Raw genomic sequence first — 27,592 nt, 5'->3', positions numbered from 1 at the left:
AGCACTTGTCCCCTCCTGTGTCCCACAGCAGCTGGTATTGAAAGGCACCCTGTTTCCAAGAGGGGAGGTAAAATATAACCAACATGGCTGGTTAGCCAATGCTAGTCTTATCTTTTTTTTTTTTATAAGATTTTTATTAGTTTTACAAAATTTTAAAGAACAAACAAACACTTAAAAAGACAAACATACACGTATAATTTCATAACATATTTTCATAAACCTCTTTTCTGGGACTTCCCCATACCCCCCCTTTCTGCATCCCAATGTCCATAATTTTATAGCAACTCCCAATTGTTACTTTCCAACCTCAGTCATCTTAGTCATCTCTATATTCTGACCTTATATCACTGTATCCCTTTGTTCCTAAAAACCAGAACACTCTAACATTCATTAAGTTTATAATAGTCCTTAAGATAACTTTTGAATTTTCTCCATTCTTCTTCCGCCGTCTCTTTTCCTTGGTCACGGATTCTGCCTGTCATCTCGGCCAATGTCATATAGTCCATCACTTTCATCTGCCATTCTTCCAGAGTGGGTAGATCTTGTGTCTTCCAATGCTTTGCGATGAGTATTCTTGCTGCTGTTGTAGCGTACATGAAAAAAGTTCTATCCCTCTTTGACACCAATTGGCCGACAATGCCCAAGAGAAAGGCCTCTGGTTTTTTAGGAAAAGTACATTTAAGTACCTTTTTCATTTCATTATAGATCATTTCCCAGAAAGCCTTAATCTTCGGGCATGTCCACCAAAGGTGGTAGAAGGAACCTTCAGTCTCTTTGCATTTCCAACATTTGTTATCGGGCAGATGATAAATTTTTGCCAGCTTGACTGGGGTCATGTACCACCTGTATACCATTTTCATAATGTTTTCCTTTAAGGCATTACACGCCGTGAATTTGATACCGGTGTTCCATAACCATTCCCAGTCATCTGACATGATGTTGTGACCAACATCCTGTGCCCACTTAATCATAGCTGATTTGACTGTTTCCTCCTGTGTGTTCCATTTCAGCAACAAGTTATACATTCTAGATAAATTCTTAGTACTGGGTTCTAACAATTCAGTTTCTAATTTTGATTTTTCCATCTGGAAGCCGATTTTCCTGTCCTGTTTGAAAAATTCCACTATTTGATGGTATTGAAACCAATTTTGTACCTTATGCTTCAGTTTCTCATAACTTTGCAATTTAAACTTATCTCCATCTTGTTCCAAGATTTCCCAATACTTCGGCCATCCGACCTCCATATTGAGTTTCTTCACTGCCTTGGCCTCCACTGGTGAGACCCATCTAGGGGTTTTGTTTTCCAACAGATCTTTGTATCTTATCCAAACATTAAACAATGCTTTTCTGACAATGTGATTCTTAAAGGCACTATTAACTTTATCATACCATAGATATGCATGCCAACCAAAAGCATTGTTAAAACCTTCCAGATCTAAGATGTCTGTGTTTTCGAGGAGCATCCATTCTTTCAGCCAGCAAAATGCTGCTGCCTCATAATACAATTTCAAGTCCGGCAGGGCAAAACCCCCTCTTTCTTTAGCATCTGTCAATATTTTAAATTTGATTCTGGGCTTTTTGCCCTGCCAGACAAATTTCGAAATATCTTTCTGCCACCTCTTAAAACATTCCATCTTATCCAGAATCTGCAAGGTCTGGAACAAAAATAACATTCTAGGCAATACATTCATTTTAATCACAGCGATTCGGCCTAACATTGACAATTTCAAATTTGACCATATTTCTAGATCTTTTTTGATTTCCGACCAACATTTTTCGTAATTATCTTTATACAAATTCACATTTTTAGATGTCAAATAAACCCCTAGGTATTTCACCTTCTTAACCAGTGTCAACCCTGTCTCCTCTTGAAACTTCTCCTTTTCTGTATCTGTTAAATTTTTTCCTAAGACTTTGGTTTTTTGTTTATTCAACTTAAATCCAGCTACCTGGCCAAACTGTTGTATTATTTCTAAAACCTTTTTCGTACTAGTGTTTGGCTCTTGCAAAGTCAATACTAGGTCATCTGCAAACGCTCTTAACTTGTAATGTTTAGCTCCGACCTGCACTCCTTTAACCTGCTGGTCTTCCCTTATCATGTTCAGCAACACCTCCAGAACTGAAATAAAAAGTAATGGGGAAATTGGGCACCCCTGTCGTGTTCCTTTTTCTATCTTAAGTTCCTCCGTCACTACATTATTTACAATCAATTTAGCTTTTTGTTCAGAGTATATTGCAGCCATACCATTCTCAAAACCTTGACCTACCCCCATCCCATGAAGATTCTTTATCATAAAACTCCAAGAAATATTGTCAAAGGCTTTCTCCGCGTCCACAAAGATCAATACTGCTTTAGTGTTTATGTTCACCTCTAGCTTTTCCAAAATGTCTATCACATTCCTTACATTGTCTGCTAGGTGTCTTTTAGGGAGAAAGCCTGCTTGGTCCCTATGAATCTTCTCCATCAACACTTTTTTAAATCTTTTTGCCAAAATGTCTGCAAAAATTTTGTAATCCACATTAAGTAGTGATATTGGGCGGTAGTTCTTCAGTTGAGTCTTTTCAGTCTCTGTCTTTGGTATGAGTGAAATATATGCTTCTTTCCACGATTCAGGTGTCTTTTTTCCCTCAAGGATCTCATTACAGACTTCTTTTAGTGGTTGAATCAGCCATTCCTTCAGCGATTTGTAGTATCTTGAAGTCAATCCATCTGGTCCTGGAGATTTACCCAGTTGCATATTCTGAATGGCAGCCTCTATCTCTTGTTCTGTTATTCTCTGGTTCAGATCCATCTTATTTTGATGAGAGATTTTTTGTAATCCATATTTATCAAGGAATTTATCTATATCTTCTTCATTTTGCGGGCCTTGAGTATAAAGTTTTTTAAAATAACTCAGGAAGCAATTTCTAATTTCATTAGGTTTAGATATATTCTTTCCATCCACTTCTAGGCTTGTAACTGTATTTAGTTTCTGCCTTTTCTTCAGTTGCCAGGCCAGAAGTTTGCCACATTTATTTGCTGATTCAAATGTCTTTTGCTTCATCTGCTTTATCTTCCATTCAATCTCTAGGTTCATCAATTCCATGTATTGTGATTGATATAACTTGATCTCTCTTAAAATCTCCTGGGACTTTGGTTTTACTCTTAATTTTTTCTCTCCTTCTTTTATCTTTTCCAAAATCTTTTCTTTTTTCTCATTTTGTTTTTTCCTCTTTATTGAGTTTTGTTGAATCAAGAAGCCTCGCATCACCGCTTTGCTTGCGTCCCAGATCACTCTTTTCTCGACGTCAGCCCTCAAATTTATTTCAAAATAGTCTTTTAAGGTTTTTTGGGCCTTCATAAGGATCTCCTTGTCTCGAAAGAGGGTGTCATTCATTCTCCATCTAAATTGACCAGTTGTTGTAAGTTTCATTTCCATCTTCACGGCGTTATGGTCGGAGCAAGTTTTTGGGCAGATTTCTACCTTCTTAATCTTTGGGGCCATGACACTAGTAATCCAAATTTGATCAATTCTGGTCCAGGTCATCATTGCTTGGGAGAAAAAGGTTCCCTCTCTCTCCAGAGGGTTCCTTGTTCTCCATATATCTATCAAGTCCATGTTTTCAGTCATTTCAAAAAAAGTCTTAGGAAGTCTCCCTTACTGATTGTTAGTCTTTGTGCCTTATCCATATTAGTGGAGACCACGCCATTCATGTCTCCCATAATTATCATATTGTAGTCCAGATAGTCCGTCAAGGTTTCGTGAAGTCTCTTAAAGAAGTCAGATTTGCCTTCATTTGGTGCATAGATTCCAACAACTAAGAGTTTTTCTCCTTGTACTTGTATCTCCACTGCCAAATATCTCCCTTGTTCATCTTTAAATATCATTTTTGGAGCCCATTTTTCTTTCACATATATTACAACTCCTCTTTTCTTAACTTTGTCTGATGAAACAAATTCTTGTCCTAGCCTTTTATTTGTAAATAGTCTCCTGTGGGCTCTAGTTATATGAGTTTCTTGTAGGCATATCAAATCCAGCTGTTCTCTATTCAATATATGAAATACTTGTCTTCTCTTCAAAGGCCCATTGAGCCCATTACAATTCCAACTAAGGAATTGCAGAGCCATCTTGTTATTTTCCTGAGGCTCCTCCAACAGCTCCAAGTTGTTGCTCTTCTTCTGATGGTGGTGGTTTTTGTCCAATCGAGAGATTCAGGATATCTAGTGCTCTCCTCTGTTCTGCAAGTACGTCCACAGTCCCCTTCTGCAAGTCCTCCTGATTTCTTGCCAAAAATTTGTCTTTATCTTGAATTGTCTTTATTTTCACCTTCTTTGCCTTGTAGTCAAATGACAGTCCTTGTGGAAATTCCCACCTAAAGCGGATGGAATTTTTCTTTAACAAAAGAGCCAGGTCCTTGTAGAAGTTTCTTAAATCCAAAATGTATTTTGGGATGTCTTTAAAAATCTGTGCAGTTGAGTTGCCAATTTGCAGGGCCTTTTCAAAATGTAGTCCTAATATTTTGTCTCTTTCCTCCTTGGATCTAAATGTAATCAGGCAGTCTCTCGGGGTCTTTCTGTCCTGTTTTTTACCCAGTCTAAAAGCTGTTGTAATTTTAAATTCGTCTTCCTCCAGATCCCAGCAGTCCACAAACTCCCGTGTCAGGTATTCCGCAAGATTGTCTCTCTCGTTCTCCGGGATCGATCTTAATTTCAAATTTCTCTCTTTTCTCTGTAACTCCCACAAGGCCAAAGTTGCGTCATGCTCATAAACCTTCTTGACAATCGGCTCTAATTTCTCTTGCGTCTCTCCAGCAACAGCTTTGGCATCTTCGGCAATTTGACGTGTAGTAGCGTTTTCCTCCACCAATTTATTTATAGATTCTGTGTTCTGGTTTAGTCTTACTGATATTTCTGTTAATTTTTGTGTATTTTCTGAAGTCTGTTTTGTCAAAGACTCCAGAGTTTGATTTATCTTGAGCAGAGCGTCTGTCACAGCTTCCATAGAGGCAGCTGCTCCTTTTTCTTGTTCTGTTGTTCCTGCTGGTCCTGGAGTTGCAGCTGAAATTGAGCCTCTTTTCTTTGTCTGTTGCTGTTGCAGCTGTTGTTGTTGTTGCCTAATTTTGGCTCTTGTGACAATCTCTTCTTGTGCGCCACTCATGTCAAGGTCACTTCCCACGGGAGCTGTTTCCTGTTGGAAAATTCCACTGTCCTAGGCCGTGCCGAACTTTACTTTACCCTCTAGGGGGAGCAAATCAAAATGGCCATAAAATAAAGTGTCCAAGTACAAGAACAAAGGAGAATGTCCAAAGATATAAAAAAGAGAGATTAACACAGTCAAAGTCAATGTTGCTAAAAGCTTGTAACTGCAAATTGCCACAGTTTCCCAGTTTATGCTGTTTCTCCTTGTAATATACTGTAGCCAGTCACTGTGTAAACTTTGTATCACAGTATCACTTTGCAGGCAAAAGTCAGTTCAGTGACCTATTGTTCTGAAAAGGCAGACCGTTTCGTACTTTCAATAGATAAGACAGCAGAGGATTTTTACTTCAGGTAAATCATGCAGTTTTTAAAGTCTCATTCACCTCCCCTCTGCCCTGCTAGCTAGAGGGGAGATCTAAAGTCTCAGTGCCCGGTTTGATTAATTAAAGAGCGGGTTTCAGCGGATGCAAGTTTAAAGTTCCGTTGCTTTCACTTTCATGCAGTCGGGGGGAGGCAGACTTCCTTGATTTAATCTCCCCGCTTTTAGCTCAATTTTCAGGGTTTAAAGGGTCCCAATTGTTTTTCAAATCCTACTCACGGGAATTCCGTCCAAATTTTCTTTTCAGGAAGAAATCGGCGCTCTCCGCTTATGGCGACGCGGCTTCACTTCGCAGGCTGGGTAGCGACTCTCAGCACCGCGCTCACTCCCGATGTCGATCCGTAGCCTTTAAAAAGGCTCTTTCACGGTACCGGGGGGCGCAAAGGTGCCCACCGAGTCTCCTTGTTCTCAGGCTTCAGCGCCTGAGATTTTAGGGGTCCCCCGCTCGCCGTAGCGGGTAAGACCCGAACTTGCGAAGCAGTCCTTCTCCGGAGCTCGGAGGCAGGACCGCCATTAAGCGCTGGCACCGACCGGAAGTCTCTAATGCTAGTCTTATCCTCCATGAAAGTTGCAGGGCTTCCTTCTCTTTTACAGCCCTTTGGTCAGCATACTGCACCCTTAATATGGAGTTTTTAATGGTAAATATCTAAATCATTAGCACTGACTGAAATGAAATTTCAGTTGATAAAAGATAGATTCTGAATTGCAACCTAATTAAATGTTAGCCTTCAAAATTAATGTATTCTTTCTGAAGATTGCCTTTAAGCTTTCGTTGCATTAAGTCAAATTGGTTTTTACTTTGAGATATATGTTTTTCTGCTCTCTTAGGAATAATTGGAATTGTTGGCTTTGACTTCAAAATTAGATAGATTAAACCATAGCTCTTATGCGAGAACAAATCAGACCTTTTCAAAGTGCCTTTCTAATGTGCTTGGGACTAGCAAATGAGACTGAATTTTATTTTTCCTTCTAGGGAATATAAATCACTTGCATTGGAAGGTAAAAAGATTTTTTTTTTCAATACACCGAATGTGTTTCTGATCATATTACTCACTTCTCTCTTTCATTTGGAGGAAAATGAACTCGACGTGATAATTGTTAAACAAATTTAATGGTGCTTCACAAATCAGTGGGACATTTTCCCCTTGAGTAGCAAATAAAGTTTTGGTCTCATGATGGATAAGTCTAAATTGAGGACTGAGGTTTATTTCACTCCAAACAAAACATGATTTGAAGCCACTTTTGGCTTACCAATCATGGTTTGTTTGAAGGTAACAAACCACAATCCCAGGTTTTGGAAATAATGCTAAATCAGGGATTGCAGATTATTCCTGCCACTCATATTTGGAAAGGAGCAAAGCAGGAGTGATCTTTGCATTAGTTATGGTTTGCTCTGGCATGCAGACTTGGCCAGTAACAGTTGACAAATTCATGTGGGTAATTTGGGCTATGGATTTGCTTCAGTTTCTAGAAAAGCAGAGATGAAGCAGAGTATTAGGTATTTAAAAATCATGATGATTTGGATGGAAAATAAATACAGAGTTGTTTTTTGTCCTTTTGCATCACACAGGAGTCATAGGACATCTACTGAAATGAAAACAGGCTGTAGAATTTACCTGTGAAATTACTACCTTGGTGAAGTATACCGTATAGTAATAATTTTAGTTATGAATTGTCACACTCAAGTCAATTCTATGACCCACCAATTTCCATCAATAGGGAGTTGAATATTGTGTCTTATATCTTGTGAAAAAAAGCAAAAGGACCAATTTTCACCACCGTTTTTTAAATGCATTGAAGACGCCCTGTGCAAATCAGCTGAGTTGTCAATGCAAGCCCTAGTATTATCTTGCCATTTAGCATTTTTAAAACATCGTGTTAGATTCAAGGAAAATAGTCCTAGATACAATCAATACCACCTTTCTGTTGTTTTTCTGTCTCCATCCATCTTGCACACAGCAGTTGAAAGGATGAAAGTGGTATTGAAATATACCTTGTGGTCCTCTTGGATATCAGATTGTTTTGACTATCAAAATATAAGGACTCCTCTTCAGTCGATTTCTATTTTGAGACACTAATCAAGGAAGAAATGTAGTCAGAACTGCTTATTATGAAACGTCTGATAATTGTGGCACATTTTTTTCCTTCACACAATGGAGGAACACTTCAGTCTCCTTGTAAAAAAATAAACTAAAACGTTTTATCAACTTCTAGAACAAAGGGCCGGGCAGCACATTCCTATTGTAGCCTAGAAAACATTTCCTCCAGGGAGCCTCTCCTCATTCCTTCCAAGGTGGTGAAGGATTGGTTCTGCTTTCTGGGAAATGGGGATACTTCTTCAGTCACCCCCCATTTCTTACAGACACATCTATCAGCTGTGGCTGTGTTAGTTTCTGAACAGCATCCTGGGCTCTGACTGATAATTGGAAGGGGCCAGCTGAATTCATCAGATGAGCAGAACCAGAGGAAGAGGTACTAGAAATCAACACCAGTCCTAGCATTATGACCAAACCTGAACCATAGCTTGAGCTCATTGGATCAGGGCCCCTTGACTCAAAGACTCTTGAGTCAGGATCTTCTGAGTCTGTAAGCTTGGAAACTGTGCCTGCCAACAAGAAAACGACCACTTCCTCAGCAGGAACTTGCATCCCACTGTTGACCCAGCAATGAACCTGGAGGGAAATTGTTAGACAGGAGGAGAAGAGTGCTAGGTTCCAAGCCAGAGTCCAACCTGTTTCGTGGCTCCTAGTCATGATGGCTGTACTCTGCCTACCCAGTTGGAGGCAGCAATGCTTCTGAATACCAGTTGCTGGAAACAGGTAGAGAGAATGCTCCAGTGCTCAGATTCTGCTTGTGGGTTTCCCACAGACATCTGGTTGGCCAATGTGAGAACAGGATGCTGAACTAAATGGACTATTGGCCTGATCCAACAGACTCTTCTTACATCCTTAGGCCTTCTTCTTCTGTGAGAGGTTTATCTGGTCCCAGAAGCATAAATCCCTTCAGTCCCCTTTTAGACTTTGTGGGTACGAGATGCTCACTTGGAGTTTTCATTGGACTCAACGTGACTCATTGGCTCTCTTGTGGCAGGCAGGACAGTCAGGAAATCGTGATGTATCCTCACACCTCCCTGAGGGTGGTATTCTTGCTGGGTGGGGCAGGATCAAAGGCTTATAGAAGCACCTTGCTCTGAGGCAGCTGAATTTTCAAGGCCCATATTGCCCTCTCTTGCAACGAGATACTGTGCTTTGGCATCTAGTTGCAGCTGTACTCTTTGAACTGCTCCTGCAAACTGGCAGCAACTATCCAGGAGGGCAATTGAAGGAGACTGTCCTAGTTGCAGAGGTAGCAGGATTCTAATTTTCATTGTGTTTCAACGTAGAGAATAGAAAGGTCTAGACAAGGGGAACTGGGAAAAGCAGCAGGCTGTAGAATATCAGTGACAAAGTCAAGCCTCTTTTTGTGTGTGGTTGTTTTATTCATCCACCGAGGATTGTAGACTTGACAGATAAGGATGGGGAAATTTTCGTAGAGGACACTTAATGGGTCTTAGATGCTACAGGATGACAGGAAGAAGATAATAAAAACCCTCCTGGGAGATCAACAAATAGATGTGAACCAGGTGAGCCTAATTACTATGAAATGAGTAAGATAAGAGGCTCACCTACAAGTAAATTCAAAATTAATTAAATCTAGTTGGATCTCCAGTTCTTTTTGTCTGACAATATCTTATTAACAAGAGGCACTTACAGTACAAGCCTTTATATGCCTACTCAAAAGTAAGCCCTATTGAGACCAACAGGACTTACTCCTAAGTAAGTGAATATAGAATTGCAGCCATAATTATTAAAATATAGGTCTTCCATATTCAGTATTACACGCTTCCCAATATACTGAGCAGTGGTTTTCAGACTGTCTTCTCTTCTTGTAATGTAACACTTCATTTTTCATATTCTCAATACGATGAATAGCCCAAAGCTGTCTTCTTCCTAGTGCATGAGGTTTTGAGCAACAAAGTATTTTTTTGAAGTAAAGGCTGTTGGAGGGGTGGAATATCATGTTGGAGAAAACTCGAGGTTATTCCCACTCAATTAATTTGGAAGGAAAAGGGAATGACCTCTCAAACATTGTGATTGCTTGCTCCAATCTTACGGTTTCCCACAGCCTCGAGGAAGACATCTATTTTTAAAAATGTAATTGTTACGAGGCACCATCTGCCAATCATGCCCAGATGATGTGCCAAGCTACCACCTTCACATCACCATGTCCACATTCCTTGTCAGCTAGCTGAGATATTTCATTATGTCTGTGCTGCTCTGCCCACAAGCAGGTGGGTAGGAATATTCTCACTTTGCTGTTCCAGTCTGAAGAATACATTAGGTTGCAGCTGGTCATGTGACAGAATTGTTAACAATGCTGGGATTATTACGAAGCTTCCTGAGCAAAACCCGCTTCTTGCTTCCAAGTGGTGAAGGGCAGGCTTTCAGAGCTGAGCTGGCTGCTATGTGCTCACCTGGGGACCCAAGCGGCAATCACATGACAGATGCTAGTTGAGGCAATAATTGTATCCATCGCTGTTTGTTCAGGGAGAGAATACAACTGGTGACAGCTTCTGCTGCAGCCAAATTAAAAAAGATCAGAATGTGCCTGCATTGGAATAGCCAGACGCAGCTGGGGAAACAGTTTAACTCTCCGCATTCAGTTGTACTGGTCAAAGGACTGCTAGCCGTTTGCTGGCAGGACTCCTGTGCCTTTTAAGAGCATCAGGACACGTAGAACTCAAGCAGGTGAAGCTTTTTTCTAGTATGGAGATGAAATGATGGGAGATGCTTTACTTGCTGCAGTTCTACATTCCAGTCAGCTATTAAAGGTGCAAGAGCTACACCCAAAAAACATGATGCCAACTCTCCTGATAGGAAGCTACTTCAGTATAAGGTGTATGAACATTGCCAGACTCCTGGCCTCTCTATCTGCTTTGAATTGCATGGCCTCTTCAGGATCCCAAACAAGGGTTTTTCTACCAGAAGGTGCCAGGTATTGAAGCTGGTACATTTATGCTAAAACCTCAAGCACTGAGTGATGGGCCTTAACTTCCGATCAGTTATTTTATTTGACACAACGCTGGCCCTTTTTAGATGTGGCACTAAGCTTGTTCACATCTTAACACTGAACACAGGTACAAGCTGTCTCTACACCTGTTTGGGAGATTCATATAGCTCAACTGCGGTGTGCAGAATGTATGCTTGTTGAATGTAAGAGGTGAATAACTGCATGAATATACAGCTCAAACATTTGTGAGCACAAGCATGCAGATTGCCCACTAGTTGAACATACCATGTGAACTCCCTCATTCTCGACTTGTTCAACCACAGAACAGCAAGCTGAGAAGTGTGTTTCTACATGGCTGCCATGATGTGCAGGAAGAGGAAAAGCAATGAAACTCCTTGCTTGGGTTCATGAGTACATTCCTGTTTTCCCCCAGCCATTTGTTGCTTTGGGTCTTTCTGCTTAGCCCCACTATCAGCTGCATGGAATGATCGTAATTGGGATTCCCAGTTGCAGGATTATGGAAATGCCTTCTCCCATATCCTGCATCTGAGATCCTTACAGTCAGCAAGGGAAGCTCTTTCTGTTGTCCTGCTGGGAGGTGATGTGTGTGAGATTGCTCTCTGTTGTAGCTCCCCTGGAAGTCCAGACAGTGGTGATGCAGATGGCTTTCCTTCTGGCATTTGGGGGAAACTAGCAGGCCATTCTTCCACTCTAGTCTGATTAGTTTTTCACATATGCATATTTCTTTGTACAATTGTTATTTATTCTGGGAACACCATGTGGGTGGAAGGGCAGACTATAACACTGGAAAATAGGTACCAGTAAGTAAATAAAACTACAGGCATAAAATGTGTTCTCAGTGCCCTGGGACACACATAGTCCATGTCAGGGTACTGTATGGATCAGGAACCCCAGCACCTCAGAACACTTCTTTTATATTACCGTACATTACTCACAGCTCTCCTAGTTGAAAAGTTTATTGCCAAGTTCACACCCAGAAGCAGAATGTTCGTTTCTTGAAGGAGACCTGCCTCCTCAAATAGTGCATTGCAAACTCTTTTTATAGTGAAAAATAGGTTCAGTTGAAAACTTGTGATGCATACCTCCAAAACTGGTATAAGAAAATGGACCATAAATCTCATAGCTTTCAACCACCTCCCTCTTAGGCTTTAGTACAGAGTTTGGGGAATTGGATCCATCTGACTGGCTGGCTGGATCCTGACCTCCCCCAATGACAGTGCCTGCAAACTCTGCTTTCAACAGGGAGCTGTGTCTTTACCTGCCCCATAAATGATGCTGAGGGTAAGGCAGGTGCACAGAACTTTTTTTGGGGGGGGGGAATGGATCTTGCAGGCCAAATCAGAACTGGAATTCCAGCCCCTGCTTTAAGCCAGATCCGAAAAGCTCTTAGCAGTTTACAGTTCTCAGAAGTCAGTGCGTACGCTGTGCCTGGTCTGAAGCCGAAGAGATGTGTATCCCTAATGCACTTGAAGCAAGTGATCAGTAATGCCTGGTAATTGTTCTGAACTTTCCTGAGAGCCAGGGCATGAAAAAGGGATGCTGGGAAAGTGAGAAAGTAGGAGGGGAGTTCAAAGGAGAGGGAGTGTGGGTGGGAATGGAAGACGGATGAGAGAGGAACCAGCACAATGTTCTCGTATGGGGAGATCGTGCTTCCTCTTATGTCAAGATATTTCAGTGGGGCAATGCAGGTCTCGTTATTGAGGAGGTATCATTAATCCAACCCAGGAGAGTCTTACCACGCTACATGCAATGCAATGGGTGAAAAACTTAATGATTTTTATTTTTTTAAGTCTCACTTTCTGTGGATAGTCAGGGTTGTCCTTGCACTAAGTGGTGGAGGGGGTGCACATTTCTATTTAAAAACTAGCCTATGTGGATCTTATTAAGAATTCCTTCCTTGTCTGTAGCACTGAAACTATTTATAGTAATGCATGTCTTCATGGGAAGAGGAAAATGAATGAAGCTCCCCAGAGCAGTAAAGCACAGCGTTCAGGTGATTGGGGTTGCAGTCCTGTGAAAGTGTATACCCTAGGAGCCAGCCCTGTCAAGCGCAGTGTGTTTTTGCTTCCGAGCAGCAGGCTACATTTTATTCCGTGTGCTTTTCTGATTCCACCCCCCACCCCCGATTTCCCAGCACTGGCTCTTGAAGTTCACCCAGAAAGAGCCCGTGATTAATAACCACTTGACAAAATGAATGTTGAGCTGTGGCATATTTTTATGTTATTATCTGTTCTTTGGTAGTCCACTGGATTGATGTGCTTGTCATTTCCTTGGATCACAATATTTTGTACTCGTGTCGCACAACTACCTATTATTTGTGGCTGAAGATAGATTGAGATGCCAGAAAAATTGTCAGGGGAGATGAGAGATAAACGGCCACCTTTGCTGTTGCTGAGCTTGTTTATGAGAACACAGGAGTTGGGTGGAGGTCTAGGCCAGGAGTGTGGAACTTTTTCCAGCCAGGGGGTTACGGTCCTTTCTGGGCTGCCTTCTTGGGGCCACAAACCAGTGGTAGGCAGGGCCAGAGGCGAAAGGAGATGGAATAACCAAGGTAAATGTTATATTTGTACAGTAGGCTGGTTTCTTGGTCGCTTGTGGTAGTGTTGGTGGGCCTATCCTGGTGAGGTACTTCGGAGAGGGGCAGATGGCAGCAAGCTCATAGGGGCAAGACATCTGTGTCACCAGCATGCACAAGCTGAGAGAGAGAGTGGGAGATGGCTTTGCTGCAGAGGTGACAGAGGTACACTTTCCTGGGTACCAATGGCTATTTGTAGGCAGCAAAAGAGAAATGGAATTAGCTACTCAGAGAAAGGGAGGCAGGAAGTGGGCACAGCTGGAAAGTCCCTGATGAAAGGCAGAGGAAGAGACATAGGGAAATCCTCTGGCTGGGTTTGCAAACACCCTTTAGGTTCTGAGAACTAGAGAACTTTCAACTATCGCCACCCCCAACTCAAGACAGAAATTGCCTCAGCTGTTTTTTCTCTGTGTGTATTTTTGGCGAAGTTAGAGGTGTCCTTTTTTTTTGTTGTGGCCTCCCATCTCACTGGATATTGTCTGATCATTTAGAGCTACCCAGGAGATTTTGCTGTGTTAATTAATTGAGGCTCCTTAGCAGTATTAATGGCTCCAGCCTCTTTCCTGAGTATAAAGTTGAGTTGGTTAAACTAGGTCTATTGACAGGGGAGGTAATTCACTGCCTTTAATTGTCTGATTAGCTTGCATGCCGTCCTTTTTGTGGCTTCGAGTATGAAAATAAACACATATCATCATGCTTCCCCCCCCCCGCCTTTAAAGCACAGTATAAACAGAAAGGTAAGTAGTGATTGCTTCAAAAATAGTACTGACTCCAGTCCTATTGAGCTGTTTTGCATTATAGACACTGCAGAGATGAATTGTCTGGTGGCAACATAGCTGTAACTCAGATGCCCAATATTTTACTTTCTGACTGCCAACAATATGCCCCAGGGGTCTACATGGACGCTGCCATATGAAAAATGCTCCCCAACAGTGCTGACCCACACAGTTGTGACGTATGTCCGAGTACCACTGCCTTGTGGGTGGGGTCAAACATGGTTCTTTCTCACCCAGTCAGGATCTCTCCAGGAATGAGGGAGGATGTTGATTGCGTAGGAGAAGAGACTCAACATCCACTCTGCTCACGTGGTTGTGAGCAAGTGGATCCAATACAACTCTCTCTCTGTGTATGTAGGAGCTTTAACATATATATATATATTAATGATGTGCAGCTTGTCATGCTGAGAGAAAGCTGCACCTTCTGAAATTCTCCATCTGCATAGCTACTTAAAATTTGCAGCTGCTTTGAATCAAGTGAGGCCACTGGTCCTTTTAACCCAACACCAGTCTGTTCTGGTTGAGGTCTTTCCCTAGTTTTTTAGCCCAAGATCCTTTAATCTCTGTGGTGGGGAACTTCCAACCCACTTGGCTGTTTTTAATGTAGAAATATGTGATTGCTAGAACTGTTTTTACAGGTGTGATATAAGTGTTTTCCCCTAAAGCAATGTTTTTGGCCAGATAAGCAGCGACATCCAGTTCCTAGGGAAAGTGTGATTTAATTCCCCCACGAGCTAATGATTATTCATTTGGCTGGTTTCTGTTTCTGCAGGTGTCATGGGCCCAAATGGATAGTATGATGGACATCACTAGAATTTTTTTTTGTAGTGCAGCTCTTTTGTGTTCTTCCTCTAAACTATTCATGACCCCACCACAGTGCATGTAACAGCAGCTTAGTATGCTAAGTCACTCTGTAGCCATTTTCACATACTGTTTTCGTTTAAAAATCAGTAAGATAATGCCCACGATGTGCTGTTGTTTGCTCTACAGCATCCCACAATAAACTCCATTTGTGACCAGATCTCTACTGTCATTTTGCCATGTTTATTGAATGTATGCAGCATATTCTAGATTACATGGAAGTTCAAAGGGAATGCAGAAAATTGCCCATGAACAGGAAAAAATTACTGTGTCTGAAGAATCTGGTAGCACTAAAGCTGGTAACAGTGGCTTAATAAACATTGCTTCATTAAAGAAATGAAAAATATCCAAGGAACATATCAGTTATTTCTCTAAGAAATGTGCTAGGACTTGGATTGGACTCCTGCAAATATATGAAATTCACATTTGCAAGGTATCTTTCACCAAGCAATAGCTCTGTGTATTGTTAAATAGGGATACTTGCATATTGAAATTGCCTTCACTGCAAGCAAGGGTAGGAGGTAGAAGGGACACCATCAGGGATGAGTGTCCTTTCCCTTGCTCACTTCAGATTAGGACCAACAATTGCGAGCAAGCTCAGATGATGCATGATAAAGTAACATTCTAAATTTGTTGGTTGTTTTTGCCACTCTGCTAAACCCTTTACCTGTTGTTGTTGCTGCTGCTGCTTTGACTCTATCTCTTGCCCCCCTTTTCTCATTTTTCTCTTTCTGTCCTTCTTCTCCCTTGCTCTCGGATTATTGGGGGGTTCAATTTTTCCAAGGGCACTGGAAATCCAAGCCGGCAGGGATCTCTGGGTCATGATGCTTGCCTTGTTTTTTTCAGATCTACATTTTGAGATTTGGACACTTGGCCATCCAACCTCTGCTTATCCTTGGCAATCCGTCACAAATGCTTTAGCTGAGATTCCTGCATTTCAGGGGGTGTGGACTAGATGACCCTCGGGGTCCCTTCCAACTGTATACGATTCTATGAATCGCGAAACTACACGATGTCCTTGCCTCTCTGCAGCCATGATTCCACCTGCTCTGCATCACCCCTCTTACAGCCCCCTCCCCCAACACATACGCACACTTCTTCCAACAAACTTGCTGAAGATAACGAGGGGAACCTAATAGAAAAGCCAAGAGAAATGTGCCAGAATCTATACATAGTTCCTTTGTTTTGACAACTGGCATACAGTTTATGTTAGCACTTCGTTATGCTTTAGTGAAAGTCTTCAAGTATGCATGAACCAACAGCAGTGTTTCAGTGAAGCAAGGCATTATGAGAGAGAAAGGATGATTCTTAGGGAGTCCTGTGAATTAAGGTCTTAGGTTGAGACTTGGTAGTCCTGTGAATTTAAGCTCTTAAGCAGATCTTGAAGGCAATACCTTTCCCTTCAGCTCCCTGTTCCCAGTGCCACTTGGTATTCAGTGGCAAAGAGGTTCTATTTAGCTATCATGGCTATTAGCTATGAATAGGTCAATTCTCCATGGATCTGTCCAACCCCCTTTTCAAGCAATCTGACCCAGCGGCCATCAGTCCATCTTGTGGCAATGAATGGCCATTGATGAATTGTGCTTCCTTGGGAGAAACACTTTTATGTTGCCTGTTTTGAATCTACTGCCAACCAGTTTCACTGGGTGACCACGAGTTCCAGTGCTCCAAGAGTGGGGGGAGAAAAAATGCTTTTCATCTACATTCTCCAGGCCTCTTTGGAGGGAGTAGCCTCTGACTGTTTCTGACCAATGAGAGCCAGAGTCAGTTTGTCAGGTAGGTCACATATTTCAGGCACCCTTTTCCACCTTTGAATAGAACTGGATGGAAATACACAACTGCTTGGCATACAAGAAATGGTGGGGGTAAGAGATTCTTTACCACAGGAGGTATTTCAACTGAGGAATTAAGAGGACATCCATTTCTGTTCCAATACAGCACTTGTTTTGTTCTGCTGCAGTTTGGCTGCTGACAACAACACTATTATTTGTCTCACGGCCCACTATGGTAAAAATTAACTATGTAATCCTTACTTTATTCCATTTCATTCATTTCAATGCAAAGGAAACACCATGCAAATTGGGAAAAAGGTAATCTATTACCTTCCACTATATACCATTTGCAGCCTGAAAACAACTGATTGTATTTGCAGGATTGATTTTCATTTTGGACATTTCCATTTTCATCTGAATTCTCCGACCTCCCTAGCCTCCCACCCCTTGATAATTTTAGCTGCTGTTTTCTGTACCTTTCTCCGCTATTAGCATATCCTTCTTGAGATGGTGTAAAAATCTTGCCTTCCAGACTTAAAGCCAGGGGAGAAATACTTCCTCATGGTGGATCCATAATTGGCACGGACGTGCAAATCCCCAGATGAGAACAAACGTGAATTCTAATGCTCAGTCATGAATTCTGTGCCATATATTAACCCTCTTATAAAGGGCAGGTATTAAAATTGCAGTCTCATATGAATCAGAAGAGCTAACCAGGGAAAACTGGAAACTCACTATTGTTAGTGCCGCTTCCTTATAGCATCTTATTGTCCTTGTATTGCATTTGCTGCCAGTGGTCTAGGCATCAGGATGATGAATAGCAGTTGTCGGCTTGCCACTTGATTAGATTCGAGTACAAGATGTATTCCGAGCAGATCAAGAAGGGGTGTTTGATTTTTGTACAGCAGGGAATGCAAAGTCGTTGATGGAGAGGTTGCTAGCAGAAAGAGATAAGAGGACACCATTTGTCCCTTGTCCATATCATCAAGAGGGGAATTTCACACCTGATGAGGAAAAAACCCCACCTAGCCTGTCTTTCCAAAGCAGTGGAAGGAATTTAAGTTTTTGTAGGCAGACAGCTTGTCTGCATCAAAGTGCTATTGATTTCAGTTAAAGCCAGAATAGCTTCACAGTGTATACTGTGATGTTTGCTGTATTGACTCTGGTGTTTCTACAACAAATTTGTAAAGCATTAATTATCTGAGTCTTTAAACACCCGTGTACATGGGCCTGTTCACACTTCACATACCTGCTATGGGCATGTTGCAGGTCTGACAGGTGAAACACTGATATACAAGCAGCAAGCACAATATTCACAAATAAAGCCATCGTGTTAAAGCCTTGGTGTATTGAGTCTTCAAGTTATATATTTGCTTTAAGTGGATACAATCTTAGCAGAGAAGCTACAAGAGCAACTTATATGGAGGAGATGGTTTGTAGACTCTTTTAATGGTGGTTAGTATCATAAAGGGAATTCTCCTTAATTTGCAGCAGCTGGAATCTCAACTTCTACTTCTTAAGTGTTTTAGGTTCATAGGTCTGCAGGTCCTGGCTAACTTTGAGCTCATTCAGATTTTAATTCTCTTAATACCTCAGTGTTAGCCAGCATTCATGTGGATGCTATATTAGTTTCTGAGCCCTTTGAGAATAAGGATTCATATGAAGAAATTGGGATGGGAGGTACTATAAATCTAATTATGTAATATATATTTTTTTAAAAGAAGGAAGGCACCCCTTTAAACATTTATTATTAAAATTAATACTCTACCTTCATAAAAAGAACTCAAGGCAGCATAATAACTTTACTGGGCTATAACATTACTGGGATATAACAGCACATCAGTTTCCTGATCAGAACTAGATTGCACCTATTGCTCGAGCTTATCTCATATCTATACATATTTTGCTAGTATAATACTGTCTTGTCTTACTTGGGGAACATTGTAATTAATAAACTTTTATTAAAAGAATGCTTGACTTTGTACATCTGAACAGGTGATAGCTGTTCTGGAAATTTGTGGATATGAATAAGGGTTAAAAATGACCAACAGTATATTTAGAAATGAAGCTTTTTATTTTTATTTGTAATGTGATAGACATATGCCAATCCAAGTGAAGATGCCACTGCTACTAAGGTTAGTCACTAATAAGTCCTATTTACTCTGAATCTTGGGGGAGTCTGTGACAGTTTTCTGTTCCCTACAGTGTGTGTAGGCCTAAGCCTCGGGTGATGCTATTTGTTTTCTCTGAGAAGTAGCTGACATTTCTATGAAATTCTTTCACTTTTAACAGTTCTTATCTAGGAAGCACATAGATATATGCTGTTGTTGAGATGGTCTTTTTTATTATTAGTGACACTGATGTGCCCACAATCGGAACACATTTTGAGGGCTATTGGCTTTTAGGTATTTTTCAGTTGCTGACGGTTTCCACGGCAACATATACCACTGTTGTCAGTCTGAGGAAGCCAATGGAGGGAATTGCAAAGGATGACAAAATGCCTACTGTTATTAACAGAGGGAATGTACATATATAGATGCCTGGCAGTAGGTATGGTCCACTCCACCCGGGAGCTAAGTGTGGCTGAAAAGCTACAATGTAGCTGTCCTGATATAGGTCTTTGGTAGGCTTCTTGCAGAAACATCATGACACCTTTTCATCAGTTTTAACCAAACTGAATTATAAGCTGATTGCCCTTTATTACAATGGGCAGGTTAGAGAGAAGTCTGGACAAAGGACCTGTCTATTGCAAAGACCTTGGTGGGGACATGCAATTTTGTCTTTCTAAATGGAGAACTGAGTTTCAGCCCTACCTGAGAAAGCAGGATAGTATATGAAGTGGGGACCAAGGCTATCCCTGTTCACCGTGATGCTAGTTTCTTAGGGAAACCTCCCCAACAGTTTGGCCCATTGCTACCAATTTACTATACCCAAGAAAAATGAATAGAAGCCATTGGTAACTAAATCTGCTCCTATGTGAATAGTTCATCATCTGGATACACTCTCACTCTACGTTCAGTTTCTTCTTTTCTTTTTTTTAGTGATTGTAGAATGCAACAAAGAGAATGTTGTGAATTGGTTATTGACTCTCCAATAGGTGCGTGAAACGTTGCCTTCCTGTTTTAGTCAAACAATAGCAAAACAATCTGCACAAAACATGTACATTACTTGGAGCAAAATGTGAAGAAGTGATTGAATGTGAAGAAGTGATTAGTTGTCCCATTTCTTGTTTCTCTTAAGTTTTTTAAAAGTAGGCCTGGCTTATTCAAATGGTAATCACAGGCTTTCAGTGAGCTGCAAATGAAACAGAGATGAAGGTCCAATTCCCTAAATAGAAGATTTCAGCAGATATTATGTTAATTCTGGTCCTGCATCTTTTATACAAGAGTCAAGGTGCACATTGTGTGTGTGAGTTCTTAAAGAGAAAATCTTGACTTGTACCCATTTAGATAATTGCCCCTTGTCATCAGGAAAATTGTAGGGATGGTATCTGTGTCCATGTTGTTTTGCTTTTCAGTTAGCTTGTCAACAGATGCTCTCGTGTAGGTGTAAGGGCGGGAGTGGGGAACAGTGGAAGGCAGTGCTTTTAGTGGCAAAGCAACAACTTGCTCTAAACTGAAAGGGCCTGATTTCATCGTGAGTCTTGGTTTAGTCATTTGTACTCACATAAATTTAGGAAAGAATCATGGGCATGTCAAAGAACAATGTTCTTCTGGGAGAAAAGGTTCTTTATGTTACTGAGCAGATGGTGGTGGGATTCGTAGTCTCCCAGATACCTTGCTTGTCTTACTGGCATGTATGGATGGATTTGTATATTTTAAGGCATCACAAAATGATTTAGAACCCATTGGCTGTGGCAAATATACTTATAGCCAGCAAATGGTGAAGCTGTAATACTGCTGAGTGAAAATATTGGTTATTTAGACATGGAAAATTGCAGAGATGAAAAAAGTAATGGAATACATATATATTAAACAGAAGGTGGAAAAAGACTGGAATAATTTTATTCAGTTTGCTTTGGGTTCCTAAGATTATAGAAAGCATTGTGTTCATACACTCTGAAGGAGCTCAAGGTGGCCTACATAGTTTTTCTCCTCTCCATTTCATCCACACAACAACCCTGTAAGATAGGGGCTGAAATCCCGTGACTGACCAATGTCTTCATGGCTGAATGTGGATTTGAACTTTGGTCTCCTAAGTCCTCACTCAGTACTCTTGTCCTGTACTCTAACCACTACACTGGCTCGCTAACTGTGAGGGCTATAAACTTTTTATATACACATAAAAAGAAATATGAGATTCTTATGAAATTTAATTCTGTATGCAATACTGCATTCTGTGCTTTTTCTGTGCCACAACATATGTTGTTGTTGTTTAGTCGTTTAGTCGTGTCCGACTATAGCCCTAAATAAAAGGAGCCGTCTCATATGGTTAGACTATAGCTCTGTTGTCTGGGCTCCTTTAACTACAAATGCCAGAGATTAAAGCGAAGTTTTTCTAGATGTAAATAATACACTCTTACCACTGAGTTGTGACTCTCTCCTTCACCAGATTTTGCAGCAGCAGGTGGGCTCGTTTCACTTTGGGTTAGGGGTTTGCACCTAACAAGTTCTCAAATTAGGAACTTTGGTAAAATGTTTTAGCCAATAAGCAGAGCAGTGCAATAGTGATTTAGTTTTGTTCAGTGTGAGCCAACCAAATTATTTTTATATGATCTTGGGTCAGCTACGTCATATACCTTGTGATTACCTATGGTCCCTTTTACTCATAATATGGGTATGGTGAAAGCCACATGGGTATGTGAGAATAGCCAACTGATATTTCTGAAGGAAACCCACATGCTCACTGTAATCCTTTTAAGAACATCAGAATGGGCTGCTGGATCAGGCCAATGGCCCATCTTATTCAGCATCCTGTTGACGCAGTGGCCAACCAGATAGATGCCTGTGGGAAACCAGGGAGCAGAGTAAGAGCATAAGAGCATTTTCTTCCCCCCTCCTATGATTTCCAGCAACTGGCATCCAGAAACCTAAGACCTTTTCTACAGCTTAGGGCGGGCCAGTTCTGTGCCACAAAGCAAAGGAGGAGGGTAATTGAATGCGAAAAGTTCTAAGCACCAGATAATCTACTTCATCTGAAGAAATATCAGCCTTTTGTAACAAACAGCTTATGAATAATAGCTACTGGTTATACAACTTCTATAAAATTACTAATTAAAACCATATGAGAGTTTATAGGCCATCCAGCCATGAGCCTCTTGCCCATTTGTTCCACATTTAGCTTTTCCTCAATTCTTTCTTGCCTAGTGAGGAATAGTTCTATAATAACATCCTTTTAGTCTTGCTTCCAAGCTCAATAATAATTGATTATAATCATCTGCCTCTGACCTACGAAATCCTTAATAATGTATCCTTAATTTTTCTGGGCTCTGACCTGAAAGCAGGCCGATAATTTACAGGACCCCTGAACATTATCTGGCAAGCTTCAGATGACACTGAAAATGTCTGTTTGTTCTTTCCAAGAATAAAATGTCTGTGTGATTCAGATACCTTTATTATGATAAAAATATTCTTTTCTGTATACTCTGACATTGCTAACTCAACCCAGTCCCTGCCGCTTTTCAAAGCAGCAGTTGCTAAAATGTCATTAATTAAAAATTGTAGAGAGATCTATGGTCTCTGTCATAGTTTAAATCAGATAGATGTAAATGAACAGAACCTCACATTTTCATAGACAAAGCTATTCATCCATTCCTTTTATCTAACAGGCTATTCTTAGGAAGGAAAGATCTGCCATGGCTAAGCAGGCTCTGATTCCAGTTGCTGGAAAAATCTTTCCAACAGTAGTACTGTGTATTTGGGGTTTGAGATAATATGTGTAAAGGCTCACTGTCGCCATTTTTGCTGTGGATGCCCAGCCTCCACACCCTGCCACCACAGCTGCTGCTCTTCACAGGACGCAGAAGTCACTTTGGAAACCTAGTGGAAGTTTAGTGCCAATTTCAGTGTTAATTGCTTCAAGAGAAAATATACTTGTGAGCCTATTAACTCAGAAAATCATGGGACAAAATTTGGGGGCAGTATTTTGGCATAAATTTCTTTCCCACCATTTTCATGGGTGCATCACAGGGAAGCAGGAGCAATCATGGACATCAAGGAGGTGGGGTGGGTAGTGGTAATGACATGTCCAATGACACCTGTTGTTATGTCACACTATGACCATGGTTGTGAAGGGTACTTGGCATGATATCAATAAAAAAAGCACTGTAAAAGGAATGTAAGAAACATGAGCAGAATTGCTAGCATTATATATATATTTTCAATTTTTTAAATTGATTTTCCAGAATTTTAAACAAACAAACAAACATACATCTTAACTGTACTTAATCTGATCTTGGTGACATTGTTAAATGACTTCATCGAATCCCCCTGGCTGAATTTCATTGTACAGTGGTACCTCGGGTTACATACGCTTCAGGTTACATATGCTTCAGGTTACAGACTCCACTAACCCAGAAATGGTACCTTGGGTTAAGAACTTTGCTTAAGGATGAGAACAGAAATTGTGTGGCGGCAGCGGGAGGCCCTGTTAGCTGAAGTGGTTCTTCAGGTTAAGAACAGTTTCAGGTTAAGAATGGACCTCCAGAACAAATTAAGTATGTAACTAGAGGTACTACTGTATATCATTGTAACAGTTTTCCAAAACCAATTTTCTCATAAAATTAACTTAGTCACTTAACATCTTTTTTTTTCATTTTAACTTTAAACATATTATTCTCTAATATCACATATTTAAATCCTAAGCCTATCTGGTATTTGCAAGTTTTTCCAATTAAGTTATCTTAGCATATTTAACTAAATAGTCTTTGAATTTCATCCCATCGTCCTGGTACTCCTCCTCCTTCTGGTTGCGGACTCTTCCAGTCAGGTCGGCTAGCTCCGAAAACTCCATCATCTTCATCTGAGAATCGCTAGCATTATAACCAAGAAAATGAACACAGCAACACACCCATTATTGTTCACACGTGTCTTCAATGTATGAACGTAGTCCTACAAAATGTATAACTCTTACCTTTCCTTCTCCCCTCCCTATTCCCTAGTCCTTGTGTTATTCTGCTAAAAGCACCACAATCTGTGTTAGGAAGCAGGAGAGTGCTAGGGGGCATTGCATCATAGATGTGGCACTTACTAATTACTTGCTTCGATTTTTCAAGCCTGGGTATTTTTAAATGTAAGCAAGCTAGTTATCCAAATCTCTCCGTCTGTAATAGTGCATTTGGAATTAATAGTTAACATGCAGCAAGTTGATGCACAGCCAGTCAATTTAGACCAGTTTAGATTGCACAATTTCTTCATTAGCAGCCTCTCTTATTTTTAGAACTTAATGTCCCAGGAAGTTTAACGATTGTTAGACTTGAACACTCTCTTTCATAGCCAATGTACCAGTAATGAAGCTTGTTAAAATACAGTAGGCATACTGGTCTTGATCTCAAATGTGTGTCCCCCCCCCCCATTAACTCATTATAGCTGAGGTGGTGGGCCTTCTCTCCCTCAGCTGCCACCACAGTTAAGAACTGAGAAAAGGACAGCGTGTCATGGAGAGAGCTGTCTCTAGCCTTGTTCCCAAAATGGCAGTAGTTCCTTCCTTTCACACTTTCTATCACATGGCTAGAGTCCTGGGTGGAAAAGAGAGAACATAGAATAGCTCAGGGGTTCTTCTTCTTTGGCGATCACTCATAGCTGAGTAGGATTGTCTTCCATAAACACAGTTTTAACCATGAGCCTATAAGTGACTGTGGAGGCCAATTCTGGATCCACACGTCCTTCCACAGTGGGGACATTGATTTCTGGGTGGGAGTTGATCATGGTGTGGATTTACCAAGTGTGCCTTCCTCCTAGCACGTTTCTCCCTTGCGTCCTGAGTTCGAGTGTCTTCAAAGCCCCTGACACCTTTGCCCAGGGGTAGGCAACCTAAGGCCCATGGGCCACAAGCAGCCCACAGGGGTCATTTAACTGGCCAACAAGCTGCCCCTGAACCGAGCTGCCCGCTCAGCGAGTCCCCATGTGCTGCGCTAAACTGGTGCAGTACGACACGGGGACTTGCTTCTGCGGTGCCAGAAATCGCATCTGCACAGACACAGATGCCAGAAAACGAGTACAATCTGGCCCACAGAAGGATCTCTGCTGGAGTGAACCAGCCCAGGCAAGGTTAACCTTGACGACCCCTGGAATAGCCTCTGCTGAAATAAATAACAATGTCCCTCAGGTTTGTAACTCATTTGTCTGGAATATGCACCTTGGTTACTCTTAATGTTCACCTTAAATATGAGGGAAGCATTATGAGCCCTAATTTATTATTTGGCTTGAGATGTCTCCCAGCCAGCCAGCCGCATTATGAGCCCTAATTTATTATTTGGCTTGAGATGTCTCCCAGCCAGCCAGCCACCCACCCACCCAGCAATGCCCGTACCAAGTTGCAACTACAGTAGCTGCTGTTGCTCCAGCAGTGGTTGAGGAGAGTTTTTCTCCCTTTTCTTCCTCTGCCCTCCGAGGCACCTGAGAGGCTGCTGCAGCAGTGTTCCAGGTACCTAGGAAAGGATGAAGATAGGCTTCCCTCTGTCCTATTCTTACTGGAACAGTTGCCGCTAAGTGAGGAGGGCTTATAGGGGCTGGGCTAAAGGACTCAAAATTATTGCACTTCTGATTGTGTAATTGAAAGTACAGGGGCTCCACCTTTTGTTCGTAATTGGACTCAGGACAAGCAGCTCCATATTCCAATTTTGGAAGAAAATTGTTGTAGAGCCCAACTATGATCTGAACAAGGGAAGAAGAGGGGAGCTGCCCACTGCTAAAGCTCCCCACTCATAGACTGGGGTTGGGGCATGAATTGTGGAAGGGACTGTGCATCCCAGCCCTGCTCTAATATCCCTGCCCTTTGAGTGACACCCCCAATGTTCCCACATTGAACGGGAAGGTCTGAAGGGTTGTTGTTGTTGTGGCATTCAGGCAAAGACAATTTGAATTTTCCTTGCACTATCAGATTTTTTATATACCGTATTTTTCGCCCTATAAGACGCACTTTTCCCCCTCCAAAAATGAAGGGGAAATGTGTTTGCGTCCTATGGGGCGAATGCAGGCTTTCGCTGAAGCCTGGAGAGCAAGAGGGGTCGGTGCGCACCGACCCCTCTCACTCTCCAGGCTTCAGGAAGCTCTCTACAAGCCTTGGGAGCCTGCGGGAGTTCCCGTTGGGCTCCCTAGGCTTGCGGATAGCAGCCTGCATCTTGAAGCCTGAGGCACGCTGCACAGTGCGCCCCGGGCTTCGGTTCCCCAACCTGGTTTGGGGACTGGCGGTGGGGAGAAGTGCGCTTCTCCCTGCCGCCAGCCCCACAAGCTCAGGGGACAGCAGGGAGGCGGAACGCCGCCATCCCGCTGTCCCCCGACCTGGTTTGGAGGCTGGCGGTGGGGAGAAGCATGCTTCTCCCCACTGCCAGCCCCACAAGTCTGGGGGACAGTGGGGAGGCGGAGTGCCGCCATCCCACTGTTCCCCAACCTGGTTTGGGCTTCAGGCAGATATCTGCAAGGCGTGGGAACCCGGCGGGAAGTCGTGCCGGTCTCCCAAGGCTTGCAGAGAGCTGCCTGTTCTGGGGGCTGGGGTCGGGGAAAGCTCGGGCTTCCCCCGCCCCAGCCCCGCGCCTGGGTGGAAATATTTTTTTTTCTTTATTCCCCCCCCCCAAAAAAACTAGGTGCGTCCTATGGGCCGGTGCGCCCTATGGGGCGAAAAATACGGTATATATTTTACAACAGCCATTATATAAAATTGCCCTGAACCGCTATCCATCAACATTTCTGCCAGTTTATGGAATAATACTTTGGATTCCTCTTGAGGACCAGGAGGCCTTAGAAGCAACAACTCATAAGGTGCAGCAAATCCACCAGGAGGAAAGGAAAACTGTACCACCATGATGCCATGAGCACTCAGAACCACTTTGTCATGGTTTCCTGCACTCTCCCCCCCCCCCCCAATAATTGACAGCAATATAACCATCCCTATGATAGCTTACTACACTGAATGTTTTGGTGCACATGTGTGACTTAAATCTATATATCTCCTCTTTACGAAAACTGTGATCGATACTATCTTTATAGTGTCTATGGAATAGTTGATCTCTCACCTCTCTCCCACTCCCTGGTAAGCTGAATCAAATCAAGGCCAGCAAGAAGCGAGGTTAAGGCATTTTTTGTCCTTCTGTTGAACCTCACACTATTGGGGTGAGGAAAAGCCACAGACTGTCTTCCTCTGACAGTCATTCACTTTTACTCTTTGGTCTCTTTTGCTAAAGAGAATGACAATTAATATAATACTTTGATGATAACTTCACTAGCTCAATATCATGGATACGACCTTCGTTCTCTAAGAGCTTAACAGTGCTCACTATCTAATTTCACACATGATTGGACTGAGATCACAGATGGGCCAAATCAAATAGAGTAGGCATTTGCTCATGACTGGAGTGTTTCACATCTCAGAGCTACATTGATCCAGCTGATTTGTGGAAATCAGAATTACTGTGACCCCGAGCTCCAAACTGCTTAAATTCCAGAAAACAATTTGTCTCATGAATACATCAATACAACAGTCTGGACATAACCTGTGACCTATGTTTCATGAATGCCTTTCACTCTTAAAAGGTGGTGCTTTTCCCTTCTTGCTCTTAGCTCTTTGATGGGTTTGTTTTATTGCCTTTCTATGAAAGATTGATAGTATTTTATCACTGAAGAAACCTAGGGTAGATTAGAACAGGGATGGACAGAAGATAGATTGGAATATACTGGTAAATCATGGAGTGAGATGAATTAGATCAATGAGTATTTCTCACTTCCAGTTTTGTGAATGGGATGGAAAGCTCAATTTGCATACAGTGTACTGGGTCCAGAAAATCCTTTGGGCACCCTTGGACATATACTCCCAATTGCTGCTTTC

The 27,592-nt window shown here is 41.8% G+C and overlaps 1 protein-coding gene and 1 long non-coding RNA gene across 2 annotated transcripts in view; one reads left to right on the top strand and one right to left on the bottom strand.

Annotated features, from left to right (window-relative positions):
- Positions 1-27,592, top strand: part of STK32C (serine/threonine kinase 32C) — a 172,887-nt gene that overhangs the window by 41,868 nt on the left and 103,427 nt on the right. The gene's annotated exons all lie outside the window — the stretch shown is intronic.
- Positions 16,918-19,572, bottom strand: LOC308585924. The gene is made up of 2 exons (XR_014007683.1): positions 18,774-19,572; positions 16,918-17,549 (listed from the first exon to the last, which is right to left on the bottom strand). It is a non-coding gene; the product is annotated as an uncharacterized lncRNA (long non-coding RNA).

This window comes from Podarcis bocagei (assembly GCF_964188305.1).
Source record: "Podarcis bocagei genome assembly, chromosome: 4".
Lineage (NCBI taxonomy): Eukaryota > Metazoa > Chordata > Lepidosauria > Squamata > Lacertidae > Podarcis > Podarcis bocagei.
The sequence above is the reverse complement of the archived record's forward strand: the minus strand, read 5'-3'. Positions and strand labels throughout refer to the sequence as shown.